Source organism: Meleagris gallopavo, chromosome 3 (assembly GCF_000146605.3).
Source record: "Meleagris gallopavo isolate NT-WF06-2002-E0010 breed Aviagen turkey brand Nicholas breeding stock chromosome 3, Turkey_5.1, whole genome shotgun sequence".
Taxonomy (NCBI): Eukaryota; Metazoa; Chordata; class Aves; order Galliformes; family Phasianidae; genus Meleagris; species Meleagris gallopavo.
This window is the reverse complement of record NC_015013.2, coordinates 86,948,939-86,962,886: the sequence shown is the minus strand read 5'-3', so window position 1 is coordinate 86,962,886 and position 13,948 is coordinate 86,948,939. Positions and strand designations below refer to the sequence as shown.

General features: G+C 41.0%; 1 long non-coding RNA gene across 1 annotated transcript in view; it reads left to right on the top strand.

Annotated features, from left to right (window-relative positions):
- Nucleotides 1-3,787: 3,787 nt before the first annotated feature.
- LOC104910464 overlaps nucleotides 3,788-13,948 on the top strand; it is a 55,629-nt gene continuing 45,468 nt past the window's right edge. The window contains exons 1-2 of the long non-coding RNA XR_793100.3: nucleotides 3,788-3,886; nucleotides 11,145-11,214. This is a non-coding gene — a long non-coding RNA (uncharacterized LOC104910464). The remainder of the gene's footprint in view (nucleotides 3,887-11,144; nucleotides 11,215-13,948) is intronic.

Genomic DNA, 13,948 nt, shown 5'->3' with positions numbered 1-13,948 from the left:
TTTTTTTCTTTTTCTTTTCCATTTAATTCACACTTATTTGAGGCATGGAGGTGATGTGTGTCTCTCTGTTTGATGTTTTTGTTTTGAGGTTTAAAACTTTGAAGGAAGAGTTCATTGGGCAACCTGGTCTAGTATAAAATGTGGAGGTTGTTGGCCCTGCCTCTGGCAGGAGGGTTGGAGTTAAGAATGATACTCACACATCATCCTGTCAGAGTTTACCTCTTTTCCATTAAGGAAATGCAGTAGAGAGTGAATTGCAGGAAATTGGACAAACCCTGTTCTCTCAAATTAGCACCCAAATTTCTGGATAGTTGTTACTTTATGTTCCAACAGTGGGCGCACGGTACTGCTCGATGTTTATTTCTTTTGGAGTTTCAGGAACTCCAAAATTATAGAACCACAGGATGGCAGGATGGCTTAGGTTGGAAGGGACCTTAAAGGTCATCCAGGTCCACCAAAATGCAGGTGTGTATGGCACTGAAATGAATGCTGCTTCTGTCTTTTGCAGCATTTAAGGTATTTTACTTTTGCTTTTGGGTGTGCTTGGCATTTTATTTATGTGTTAGTTGGGGTGGGGTGGAGGATGATTAATGTAGTGTTGTGTCTTGCTCAGTTCTTGTAATTCAGGACTTGGAGGAGTTTGCAACCCTGACTTGTTTGCATCATGCTTCATCTGGGACTTCCTCATCAAAGTTCTTATGAGCATATGGACACAGGATCCCTGGGCCAGGACAAAAATGTATCAAATTCAGGGCTTTTAACACTGATGGATATTTAAGGAAGGAATGGATATAATCATGTAAATAAACTTTTCTCTCCCCTCCCCCTCCTCCCCCCAAAAACAAACAAACAAACAAACAAACACCAAAAAAACAAACCTCATTCAAAAAACCTCCATCACTAAGTATCATTCCCCATGAAATTAGAAATTTATAACCAAACTGAAGCCATCTCATGCCCATGATGTGCAATAGCCTCTGATGGAGCCTATCCTGCCATATTACTAACCCAGAAATTTGAGTTATGTTAAAAATAACAAACAAAACTCCCTCAAACCAAGGTCACTGCTGTCTATAAAGATCTAAAATCTTATCTGGTTCTGCTGCTTTCTCAGTGATTTAATGAAAGCTGGATCTTATTAGTAACAAGTGCAATTCCTAGGGGACAGGTAAACCCAAGCTAATTTCTTGTGTTATATAGCCCCATATATAAAGTGTAGGAAAGTGGTGTCTGGGAAAACTGATTTAGGAGGAACTGTGGAAAGAGAAGAGTGGGAAAATCTAGCAGTAAGACCCTGTGCACTTTGATTAAACACCATTTAATGCTCTGGATTTGTGTCAACCTGACAGTCTGATTCAGGACTTTATTTATGGCTGGGTTGGGGCTGAATTGTCTCACACAAGTATTGCTGCATGTGGGATAGGTGAGAGGCAGTGGGAAACTTCCTGGTTGCTCTCTCAGACTTTCCTCCCAGTGGAATTGCTCAAGGCCTTGCAGCACCATGTTGGGCTCTTTTAACATGTCAGTGTCTCTCATGCTACTTCATGGCCCGCAATACCAAAACATGGAAGCTTCTGAAAGCTCTTTTCACAGCTGTTAACATTTCTGGGTTCTTTATGTCCAGAGAAGGTCCACAAAGCTGATGAAGGATTTGGAGCACAAGTCTTATGGGGAGTGATGGGGGAACTGGGATTGTTTGCCATAGAGAGAAAAAAGTTCAGGGGAGACTGTATGACTCTCTGCAACTCCCTGAAAGGAGGTTGTAGCAGCTTGGAGGTTGTAGTGAACTGGGCGTTGGCCTCTTCTCATGGGTAACTAGTGATGATAGGACAAGAGGTAATGGCCTTGAATGGTGACTGGAAAGGTTTAGGTTGGATGTTGGGAAGGATTTATTCTCTGAAAGTGTGGTCAGGCATTGGAACAGGCTTGCCAGTGAAGTGGTGGAGTCACTATCCCTGGATTTGTGGCACTGGGGGACATGGTTTGGTGGATATGGTGGGGATGGATCGACAGTTAAACTTGATGATCTTGGAGGTGTTTTCCAAGCTTAATGAATTTTTGATTCTGTGAAAGCATTGGGGGATGTATCCTCAGGGCCACCCTGAGCAGTGCATTAGGAGGGCTTTTCGTTCTGTTCAAGATTCAGAGTTTTTGCCTTGCCCTGTTGCTGACGTTCTGCTCTTTCAAATGCATGTTGAGAGCATGGTATTTTAACAGCATTGGGAGATCTGGTTAAGGGATGCAGACTGTGTTGCAGTCACAGTCTGCTGCTTAGAAACATGAATTACAGCTCCTATCTCAGTATATGCAATGCTTCAGCTCAGAGGTGCAATGTGCCAATAACAGCAGCTGTTTAAATGCACTGTAGCATGTCAAGTGGACAAGGACTATGGTGCTTTGAGCTTGGCCAACATTTGTGGTAGAGCAGTTTTCCATAAAACTGCAAAAGGTAGGGTCCAAATGGGACTAAACCTTGAGAAAATCTGCTTTAGAGCTTGTTCCAAAAGTCTAAGTGGACAAAAGACTTCCTGTGGTGACAATTATCTATCAAAATATGACCCTTTTTACTGTTTTAGAAGTACGTGAGATATCCTTTCTCTGTAGTATAGCTCAGTCCAGCCTCACATCCACCTTTCTCTGGCAACGATGAAGCATTGGAGGACCTCTAGTAGTTTTATGGGGCTTTATGTTGGGGAATGAAGATAACCAAACAAACGAAATAAGACATTAAAACTAAACGAAGCACTCAAACCTTCTGTCCCATTCTGTGTTCTCCTTGTAGGAAAGATTTAGGTACCTTGGCCAAAGTGGCACTTAGGGAATTCACCTGAGCAGCACCACTAGCAATTCTGGGCACTGTTTCCTTAACATTTGCTGCTGGTATATCAGGAAGAAATAATAAGAGAAGCCTATCCCAGGGATGCTGTGCAGGAATATGAATATGCAGAGGACTTGTCTGAGCTCCCATCCCCCACCTGCCCCAAATGTTTTTTTCTTCTCATTGCTTCCTCTCCCTTTTCTGAAGGCAGGACCTTGCTCTGCCTATCCATGTTGTTGTGCTTGCAGTTTCTCATTCATTTGCAATTCTAGTATGTCCACTTGATAAATGAGCAGAAATATTACTATTGCAATTGCTAGTAATTCCTGCAGAGGCTGCCTTGATCCATATAAGCCATATCTGGTGCATCTGATCATTGCCTTTCCTGTCCTGATGATGCTGGTGAAAGCATGTTGTGTAATCTGGCACTGCGTAAAGCTCCATTGGACCCTCTAATTGGGCTAAATTTCTAGTGAGGAGGAACCCACGTTGATGAATTAATGGTTAGTCAGCGTTTTTATTAAAGAGAGCACGCAGGAGTTTGGATTCAGTGCTTTATTACATCATTCAGCTGAGCAGCAAATGTCTGTTGAGACAGAATAGGGATCCCCATCAGTCCTTTTCTTGTTGAAGCAACACTGTGATTGAGATGAACAACTATTATTTTTCCTACAAGAATTTTGCTTCGAGAAGAAAAATCCGTCTTCTTTGTATGATGCTCTAGCCCTGTGTTACTGGTGTTTCCCTGTGTGATCAGGTAGCATTTTGCAGGTGGTAGTATTGACAATTCCCTGCGCTGAGTGTGACAGCACATCATCCTTGCCATAACCTGTGCGTGTGCATATATAATAAATAATATTTTAGTGACAGCTCTATCATAGATGTTCTCTGCTGGTCATCCCCTTTCAGAGGCTGTGATGGGAGTTTAGTGACCCTTTCAAAGTGGTGGTGGTCTCCAGTATTAATAGATCTCTCTTTTTGTTTTTGCAGCCACCCAGATTGATCCCAGTGAACTACAGGAACTTTTTCAGGAGACTTCAGCCAATGTCTTCCGAATTAATTCCAGTGGTGCGTATAATGAGAGGTTTCCTGGTCGTTTGTGTGCTGTCCTGCTGATGACTCCTGTGCATGTACACGGTGTGTGACAGCTCCTGTTGTCAGGGAGCAAATATTAATGCAGTTTTCTTGCTGCTGCATCTCATGAGCACCAGCACATATCCAATACGCAGTTCATTATAAGATGTAAAAATATTCCACCATATGCTGCATTAAACAGGCTCAGATATATTCCAGTTCTTACGGAGTCCACATCCTTTTCTATTTTTAATCGTGTCATCTGTTACAATAGGGAATTAGAGCGCAGAAAGGTGGAACAAGCCAGGCTCATTTTCTAATGTGTCGCAGCACTACTGTGTTCAGAGCCTGTCATACAAACCTGCAAAACATCTATCTCCCTTATAAAAACACCAACACTAAAGCTCTTCTATTACTCTTCGCTCTGAAGATTGAACAGTGATGCTCAATCATCAGTATGATCCTCCTCGTATCTCTCAACACAGTGGAGGTGCAGAGTTCTTCCCTCCTGTGGAGACATGCTCTGGCTCATCAGTGCCTCGCCTGGGATAGAATGTAGAGCTGCATTTTGCAGATAGATAAAGACTAATGTTGAATAGCAGTTAATGTTGTTGTATCCCAGTTCTAAAGCACTGCTACCAGACAAGGGTTTAAGATTGTTGAGTGCTAATGTTCTGAATCTCCAGATCAGCTTCTCTCTCTGGTCTGATCTGTGTATAAGGGCATCAAGTAAGAGAGCTGGATGGGATGCAAAGAAAGGATCTTAGTGTCTCACAAACTGTTTTAATTCTCCCCATGTATCCTGGGGAAAGATCCCAATCTTTCTAGTAAGGAATCTTTGCTAGAAGGAGCATGGGAAGCAATTCTTCTGAAATACAGGCATTATTTGTCTATAAGGATTTTCTCATGCTGCATTACAGTCATGCCTCCATCTGCCAGGCAAGTTTGAGCACTCATTTTTCTATGACTGTAAGGGATTGATAGATGTGAGTTTGCTTTTGACAGTCATCTTCATCTTGAGTCAGAGCTTTAGGACCTCCTGTAGCACCGAAATTCTTCTCATCAGTCAGATTTCTCTGCTCTCCACTATCCCAGAAGGTGAAGTTGAAAGTGAAACCAGGTGCTGGGTAGGTTCTGTGAAGGTGTTTGGATACCCGGTTTGCTGTAAAATCAGAAGAAAAACAATTCTTCACACTTTTCTTCTGTGCTTTCGGATAGAATAACCCCATATAACAAGACAGGATGGATGTTTGCTTGCTTTAAAGGCATTTTGAAGAAAAGATCTGGGAGTACTGATGAATCAGAAGTAGAACGTGAGTTCACAGTGATCTTATTCTCATCTCAGTGGGAAACTAGGGAGAAACTGCAGAAAAGATGGAGCCACGTCTATCATAGTGCTCATAGTGGAAGAATGGGAGGCAGTAAGCACAGGCTGAAAAACAGAACTTCACAATTCAACGTGATGAAAAGAATTCTGACCGTCTGGTTGATTAAACAAGGCAGTGGGAGCCCAGAAAAGCTGTGGGATCTCTGTTCTTGGAGATATTCAGAGCTGGAGTAGGACCTTGTTTCAAATGGACCTTCTTGGAGCAGAATGTTAGAGACCTCCAGAGATCCTCTGCATGAGTCTATGATTCTTCAGTAGTTCTGCTACACATACGACATGATTCTAAATGAGTTGAAGGCAAAAATGGGTAAAGGACACTTCATGGTTGTTTTTTGGTTTTGTTTTTGTTTTTTTTGGTGGTAGTTATTTTTAAGAGGAGTAACTGATTGATACATTACGCAAGCAGTTGTTTAAGGAACATGTTATTTATGGTCTTCTGGAAAACTACTTGCATACCACAAGTTTGGCAGCCTTCTTCAAGGAGCAAAAGTTGAGAAATTCAGCCACTGAAAGTCGCCTTTGTGCTGCTCTTTTGTTTATCCTTTGTGATAGTGGAGGACAGCAATTGGACTGATAGTACTTGGGGCGAGGTATAACCATGTACTGCAGAAGCTCGAGAAATTCGTATGATCACAGAGTGGTTGTGATTGGAAGAGAGCTCTGGAGGTCATCTGTTCCAACCTGTCCTTGTAGCGGATGCGCTCTCATCCCTTCATTAGCTCTGTCCCTCTTCATTAGACTCTCACTAGTATGTCTGTGTCCCTCTTGTACTGGGGAGCCCAGAACTGGATCCCCTAAACCAGATGTGGCCTCCCCAAGGCTGAGCAGAGTGGAAGTCTTGCCCTCTAATGCAGCCTGAGATACAATTCTTTTTTTTTTTTGTGCTGGAAAAACACCTTATTGGTTTAAGTTCTACTTCTTGTCCTCCAAAACTCCCTGGTCCTTTTATCTGATCTTTTCTTTGAGAAAAACTCAGTACCTTGACCTGGGCTTAAGGCTACTGTGGCAACTTGAACCTCCCAATTGTAGCCAATGTTACTTGGCTTACAGTTGTGGGTATGGCTTTATTCTGCAGAAAAAACTGAATTAGCACTGGTCTTACTTTTTCCAGCACTAATGGTACTACTTTGATAATGATGATACAGTAGCATGCTGGCTGTTGTCAATGAAGGATTCATTGTGAAGTTTTGCAGGCTGCTTCTATGCTGTCAGTACCCAAGCTAGCCAGGTTAGGGCTGACAAAGTATATCTGAGCTGTAATCCCAATTCCTGCTCTTCTACTGGAGTTTACCCTGAGAAATCCTTAAGATGAGCGCATTATCTTTGTTGAAATGCTGCAATCCAATTTCTACTTTTGTTCTTTGCTGTAATTACATTTATCCCTTCAATTAGGTTTTGAGTAATTTCAGGTGGTCTTTATTTCTCCTCTTAAGACTCACTGTTAGAGTGAGTGAAGATTTGCTTTCAGTTAGAGTTGCCTGTACGGAGTGCTCTCTGAAGCAGGTATTGACGGTGCCTACACTTAAAACTGTTTTGTAAAATTGGAGAGGTTACAGAGAAGAGCTGAGGCAATTGTTTGAAGTCTGCAAATCGGACTTTAAAATGCATGCCATCCAAATTTCTGTTTGAGACATCTGAGAGGGCTTGATCATGGCTTGTAAGTACCTCTCTGGGAAGAAAGACATCAAGTAGATACATAGGGCTCATTAATCTAACATTCTCACAGATAATGAGATCAGGAGATAGGAGTCAAAGCTAGACAAATTCAATCTTTCTGTATGCGGGTAAGTAGCCATTAGAACTGCTTATTGGAGGGACGTGATGGATGCGGTGTGGCTTCAAACCTTTAAATCAAGATTCAAATGTCTTTTTATAGGAGATACTTTAGTCCAGCTGCAGTGTATGGTCTCAACATAGGAGTGATGGGATGAAATTTTATGGTAGGAAATCAGACAGGATAATCAAAATAGCTCTCTCTGGCCTTTAAAATCTATGAATCTATGAATTTATAATGCTTTTTAAAGTGCTTTTAGGTTGAATAAATGCCTATAAGATACTATGCTCTTCACCACCTCTGTTATTTTTGTCTGCTAAAGGAAGTTTGATTCATCTTGTTTGCGTCTTGTTCACAAGCCCTTCCCCAATAGTGGGTCCACCTTTGCAGGGGAGGAGATGCTGAATGTACTGCTAAAATTTTATACAGCTAATCCAGCCCAGATAAGGAACTTTGCAGAGGTGTAAAATGGGAAAGGATGCCCAGCATCCCTTCTGCCTTGCACAGCTGCACCATATGGTCTCTTCAGTAAACCTAGCAAACTGTCTCAGAGCACGTAGCAAAAGTCAGTGCTGCTTTTGTGTACCAGCACACAAGCAGCTGAGCAAGAAGTGAGTGGCTGCATTGCACACGCTCACCAGATGTTGCCCTGTGCTCCTGTTGTGCCAGGCATGGTGTATTGAATGTCCTTCAGGGTTGCATAAATCCAGTCAGTTTCCCTTTTCCTGCCTTACCCCAATCTCATTTGGGACTTCCAGGTTCTCCATTGTGTTTGGAGACCAAACTAGGCATCTGAAATGCTCTCTTGCTGACAGGCTAAAGGTGTTATGAGCTCTCTACTCTGCACTACTGTTGTTTGAATTCTTTTTGCTCTCCTTACTATTTTTGCAGACATCTGAGCCTTTAAAATGATTTAAATTCTTCTTGGCCATTTGAGGCCTTGGCTTCTGACCAAGGAGAAACTTTGCAGCTCTGAGCTGATATTGGCAGAACTTACATAGAAATGCTTTGTGCTCCCCCTTTCTGCTATGAAAACGGACATATTTCTTGTGTGTTTAATAAAAACCTTAGATCCATTGCTTATGTTTATGAGCTACTAGATCATTCTACTGCCAGTTCATGAACGTAGGGACATTTTTTTTTTAAGTCATCTCTTACAGAATTGTCAAGGGGTAGTGGGAACTTTTACCTGTACTTTGCATCTGCTTTCTCTTCGTCTAGTTCTTCAGGGACTTTCCCTTCTGAGCACAGGGAAGGTTGTCTGATAAGGCTTTGGCTTTGGTGAGTTTTATGTTTTCTTACTCAGTTGATTCAGCCTGTTCCAATAAGTATATAAACTCTTGTAAAAGGAGCTGGCTTGATGCCTCGTGGCTAAAGTGCTGATCACTGGAGGGTATACTGCAAGAATCAGAGCTGTTCTGCCCAGATGGAGAATATGAGTCCTCTAATGGGTCTCTTCCCTCTCTAATTCCTGTTGCTTGCTTATTAATATCTCCCCATGACAGATTGGTGCCACGTGCAATCCCATTATCTTGAGCTGAGAGGCTGAGCAAAGGGTTTTTCGACATCCCACAGGTATGATAAAGTCTCCATTTCTGTCTTGGGGTAGTTTCTCATCCCCCATTGATTTTAAAAATTTTGATGATGTAGGCAATCAGTGCCTAACTCTCAGTTTATGTAAATCAGTACAAGTCCAGCAGCAGTGACCTCTGTGGAACATCTTGGAAGACCAGCATATGCCTTTTAAATATTAAATATGCAAGGCTTGTGAAGTAAGAAGTCTGTTCTACCATTGGCTTCATGGCATTGCTCCAGTGCATCTTGACATGTTGCTTCTTTGGTAGCTCAAGTATTCGGAACTGGTAACTTCCAAGGGATTTTCCATATCCAGCACAAGAACCATGCAGATTTCAATAGACTAATCCTAGCCAAAGCAAGGTACTTCTATCCCAAAATAAGAAAGAGCTAAGTCAGACTAAGATCCAGGAGGCTCAAGTTTGCATTTCAGTTCTGCTATTTCCCAGGTAAGAGCCACATCAAATGCCAACATTTTGGCCGTTCCAGAGCTTGTCCTATTGAGATTACTGACCTTTATATAAATAGAATTCTGGAATCACTGAATCATTGAGGTTGGAAAAGACCACTAAGATTATCTAGTCCAACCATCAACCCATAACTGCTATGCCCACTAAACCATGTCCTTTAGTGTCACATGTACCCTTTTCTTGAATTAGAACCTCCGGGTTTAGATCAAATTTTATGTTGGAGACTTAAAACAGTTATTTTGTCACCTGATTGACAAGTGCTGTTTTCCTCTCTTGCATTCCCATCTTAGATTTTTCTGTATGTATGTGTGTTTCCCAAAATACTTAAAAAATGCAGAAGATCATTGGTTTGTCCCAGAGTGAAATGTTGTGTGCAAAGTCTCAGGACGTTTAGTCAGTTTAGTGCAATAGGAAAACTGCTTCCTCCTTCATTCTTCTCCAAAGCAGACAGTAGCAAAGATCCATTCTGCTTTTGCAAAGAAGCACCTGCATATCAAGTCTGTCTTTCCTCAAGCTCTTGTTCATGTCTAGAAAGATGCTGGCAGAGTAGTAGCTTTGTGAGTTTCCTTGGTTTTGCAGCTTGGGTTAGAAAGGTGCCTGGATGCTCTAGCTGATGTTCTCCCTCCTTGAGCTGCACACTTGACATTAAAACATTCTTAGAAATTCAGTGTACACACAAATGTGTTTGCTTCCTTAACTCACTCTCCATTCTCCAATGACATTAGAATAAGCACCATGCCCTGAAGTGCCCCAAAGGGCTGGTAGGTCCTGGAGTGTTTTTAGATGATGCTAAATTTTGTCTTTGAAATAGACATGTTGCATGGGAGACTTGAATTGTTAGGATTACAGAGCAGAAGGAGGAAATTATAATATCTGTGAGATTTTTTCAGGATCAGTGCTTTTATCCTAGAGAAGCAAATGGCTATTATTTAAGATTGACAATTTATTCTTTAAAGCATTGTACGTCCAGCAAAGTATAATAATTATTAGCTCAACTGTAGACAGTTACTTAAGGTTTTGTCTCAGTGAATTATCAAACTCTGTACTGAAATCTGCTTTTGGGATCTAGCAGTATAGTAAGCAAGGTGAAAATATCTGTTGGTGTTGGATACTCATGTTGTATAAGGACATTAATTAGTTAATTTGGTCCTTATTTTGTGCCCAGAAGAAAAGAGGGAATTTGTTTTTTCCTGTCAGGGGAAAAATAGTTAAGTGACTTGTTCAGAACTACAGACCGAGACGGAGTCTGCAGTCATTAAAATAATAGATGTCTTAAATTTGTACTGGAATAGTTGACCCATGTTACTTATGTGTTCTTTTTGTTCCATAAGTATTGAAGCATAACTGATAACAGGGTCATACGTTCTTACAGTTGGAAGCATCCCAAGACAGTCTCTCATGTAAAGAGTAAGAATGTCATTTTTGCATCTTTCATTGTGAAATGTCTTAAAGACTTGATATGCTAAGTCCAAAAGAAATGATCTTCTCTTAGTGTGAAATGAAGATGTGACAGTGAACACCCACAAATATTTATGCATTTTTTTTTCTTAAATGTAAAGTTATTGTGTATTGCAATACGAACTACCTTTCCTACTTCCAGCTCTGATTAGAATCACTTAGCCTTGAGCATTCTTCTCTCCTTCTAGAAAAAGCCCAATGAGCTCTTTAGCTAACCAGCAGATAATAACTGTAAAACACATTTTATCTGAGCTAAAAGACAGAAGAGTGAGTGTAAAAGTCTTAAACAGTGAGTTAAAAGATAATGGAATGAATGATAGAATTCAACTTCTTGGAGGCTATTTGGAGTAGTTGATATTTATTAATTAGTAGTTATTCTATCCTGTCACACCACCCATGGAATAATCATCTCCTGGGGACTCAGTTTTATCTGTTTTGTGTTAACTGGCATTCTCTTGTATTGTTACAAGGTACTTGTTCAAACACTAATTCATTGTGTGGTTTTGAAAGGAAATAAATTAAAAGATGAGTGAAAATCCAGTATGTTTTTCTCTGAAAATGCTCCTTTTCTTTCTCTGCTGTTGACAGTGACCTCTCTGGAAAGAAGTCTTCGATCTCTGGGGACCTCCAATGATAATCAAGAACTTCAGGATGGACTGTGAGTCTGTTTTGAATTGCTATGCATCTCTCTGTGTCCCAGCCTTTTCAATTTTTTCCCCTAGTCTATGCTCTCCCTTTCTTCCATCCTTCTATTCAGAGCCGGACACTTTTTTTGTCAGGCTTACTTAATTTTGTTCCTTTCTGTTGGTGATTAATGATAGTAGGACATGTATTGATTGTATAAAGCTTTGCTTGTGCTGGTTTTGGGAGGCAGAGAATGGTAGGTAGATAACAGGAAATGATGGCCCACAGTGAAAGATGTGTTTTTGTGGTAGTGTGTGGGTTGTTTGTTTTGTTGCTTTTTAATGTGAAGCCAGGCTTGAGTACTTGTGTAGCTCTTTCCTTTCTCTTCTTTTTTTTTTCTTTTTTTTCCCCCCTCTTTGCCAAAGTCAGTGAATTGAAGAGGAAAAGAAAGAAAAGGAACAAGAAAGGTATTTTATATGCGGAGATGTGTGTTGTGGCATTGAAACTTGCATTACAGGGTACAGCACAGAGAAAACGAAACTTCAATTTCGCTTGCAATAGATACAGTTCATTAAACTCTCTTCTGGATATGTGTATACACAAACATGCACAGTTAGTTTTCATTGTATGCATGCTAATTAGAGAATTAAAATGGCTTTTCCAAATGTAGCACAATTTATTAAAGCTGCTTCCCTTCATGCAGCCTGCATACGAAAATCAAGTACTTAGGACATGGTTCTGATTCTGTATATATAACTGCATTTCCTAATGAGGTTCAGCTGTGAACGGAGGGAAGATTTTGATTTCTATTTCTTTATATTAGCATTACAATCTGAAGAAGTGCCTGATGGGCTTGACTCACCTTTTTGATGCAATACAATCTTTCAGATAGGTTTGCAGTCTCTCTCCTTCTCTCTCCAATTCTTCGCTATCATCTGCGCATCAGATCTGCTCTAATTCACATCAACACTGTTTTGCAAACTGGAAGAATAAAAATAGTTACAGTAATAATAGTCGGAAGATTTGGAACTAAATTTAGGGGACAGGAGAGGATGTGAGAGTAAAGAGTCAGCCTGTATAGATCAGTGTAATCAGGAAAGATGTTTACATGTACAAAATTATTTGTAGCATAAACCACCCCAGTAACTGCTGAAGATCCTTTATCCAGGAAGGCTTTTGCTCACCCAGAACATCTCTTGTGCTCATGCTCCTAAACTACTCCTTTTTTATTTAAGAATCAATTCCTTGGCTCTTCAGAGTGTTTCAACAGTGTGGTTAGATAATTTTCTTCTTTCTTGAGCAGCTACATAAATAAATCCATAATACACTAATTGCAATCATTATTTTTGATCATAGAATTATCATTAATTGTCCAGATAGCTAAATGTAGCATCTTTTTATTTTAACTGTGCTTCCCTGCTCCTGTTGTCAGCCCCAGAATTCCTCCCACTCTCTCCTTCCACCCTAATGGTCTATCCCCTCTTCCCAGGCTCTAGCAAAAGGTTACCCTTGATTTCTGCTATTTTCCTTATTGCATCTCCAGACAGAACAGTTGCGGGGTATCCAGCAGAAAAAGACCAGCAATTGCCTTCTTCTCAGCGTCCCATTCTTTTTGTCCTGTCCTAACACTGACGTGTGCTTCACATTGACCCCATTTCACCACCAGATGTATGCATGCAAGTAGCCTGAATGCTCCATGTGCATCTCTGCCTTTCTCTCATGAGAGCTGCACCAGCAAAAAAGCAGCACACCATGAATCATGAGAGCCACGTAGGCTGCATATATCTCTATGATCAGGAGCAAGCAGGGGGTCAGTTCTTCAGGTGAGACCTCTGGAGCAGCATTTTCCGCTTCCCCAGCTGCAAATCATGGCTTAACCTCTTGCACCTTTGCCACTTAAACCCTTTTCTTCTGAGGTTGATGCATGTTTCTCCTTGAATATCCTCAAACGTGGAAGATGGGTGGAGAGAAAAGACTGAGCATTTGGAAGGTTTATATCCTTGGCTATTAGGAAAATGATAGTTTTTGTGGATATCTAAATGTGTGCATATCTTATCTGTCTGGGATTGTTTGATCTGGAGAAGAGGTTCAGGGGATACTTCAGAACTACCTCAAAAAGAGGTTGTAGCAAGGTGGAGATAGCACTCTTCTTTCCAGTAACTGACGACAGGATGAGAGGTAACAGCCTTAAGTTACTCTAGGGGAGCTTCAGATTGGATATTAGAAAAAATTTAGTCTCGGAAGAGGTCGTGAGATATTGGAACAGGCTACCCAGAGAAGTGGTGGAGTCACCATCCATGGAGGTTTTCAAGAAAAGGGTAGATGGCACTGAGGGGCATGGAGGGGATGTGTTGACAGTTGCACATGATGTTCTGAGAGGTCTTTAATGGTTCTCTTTCATACTAACTAGGTGAATGTCACTCTGCTAAAGTGATAGGCAGGTGAGAAGTGTCAGAGTATTTGAGAGAAGGGAGATGATGGTGGGCATAGGACATTAGGTATGTACAATGGTCTGTACACTGCAAAATTATTTGTTTACCTAGCTGCAGGGTCTTGCTAATGCATAAATAAAGAAAGCAAAGTTGCCTGACTTTTTGAAATTCATGTACTTTCCACCTCTCGTGCACAAACCTTACAAGGGCATCAACAGGGATGCTGACTTCTCACTGTCAAATTGGGCTGTTCCCTTTTCTGAAATGGTTTCTCTGCCTTTGATAGCTGAGTCATTCAGGATAAGGATGCATCTGTGGCAAGTGAATTTAGGACGA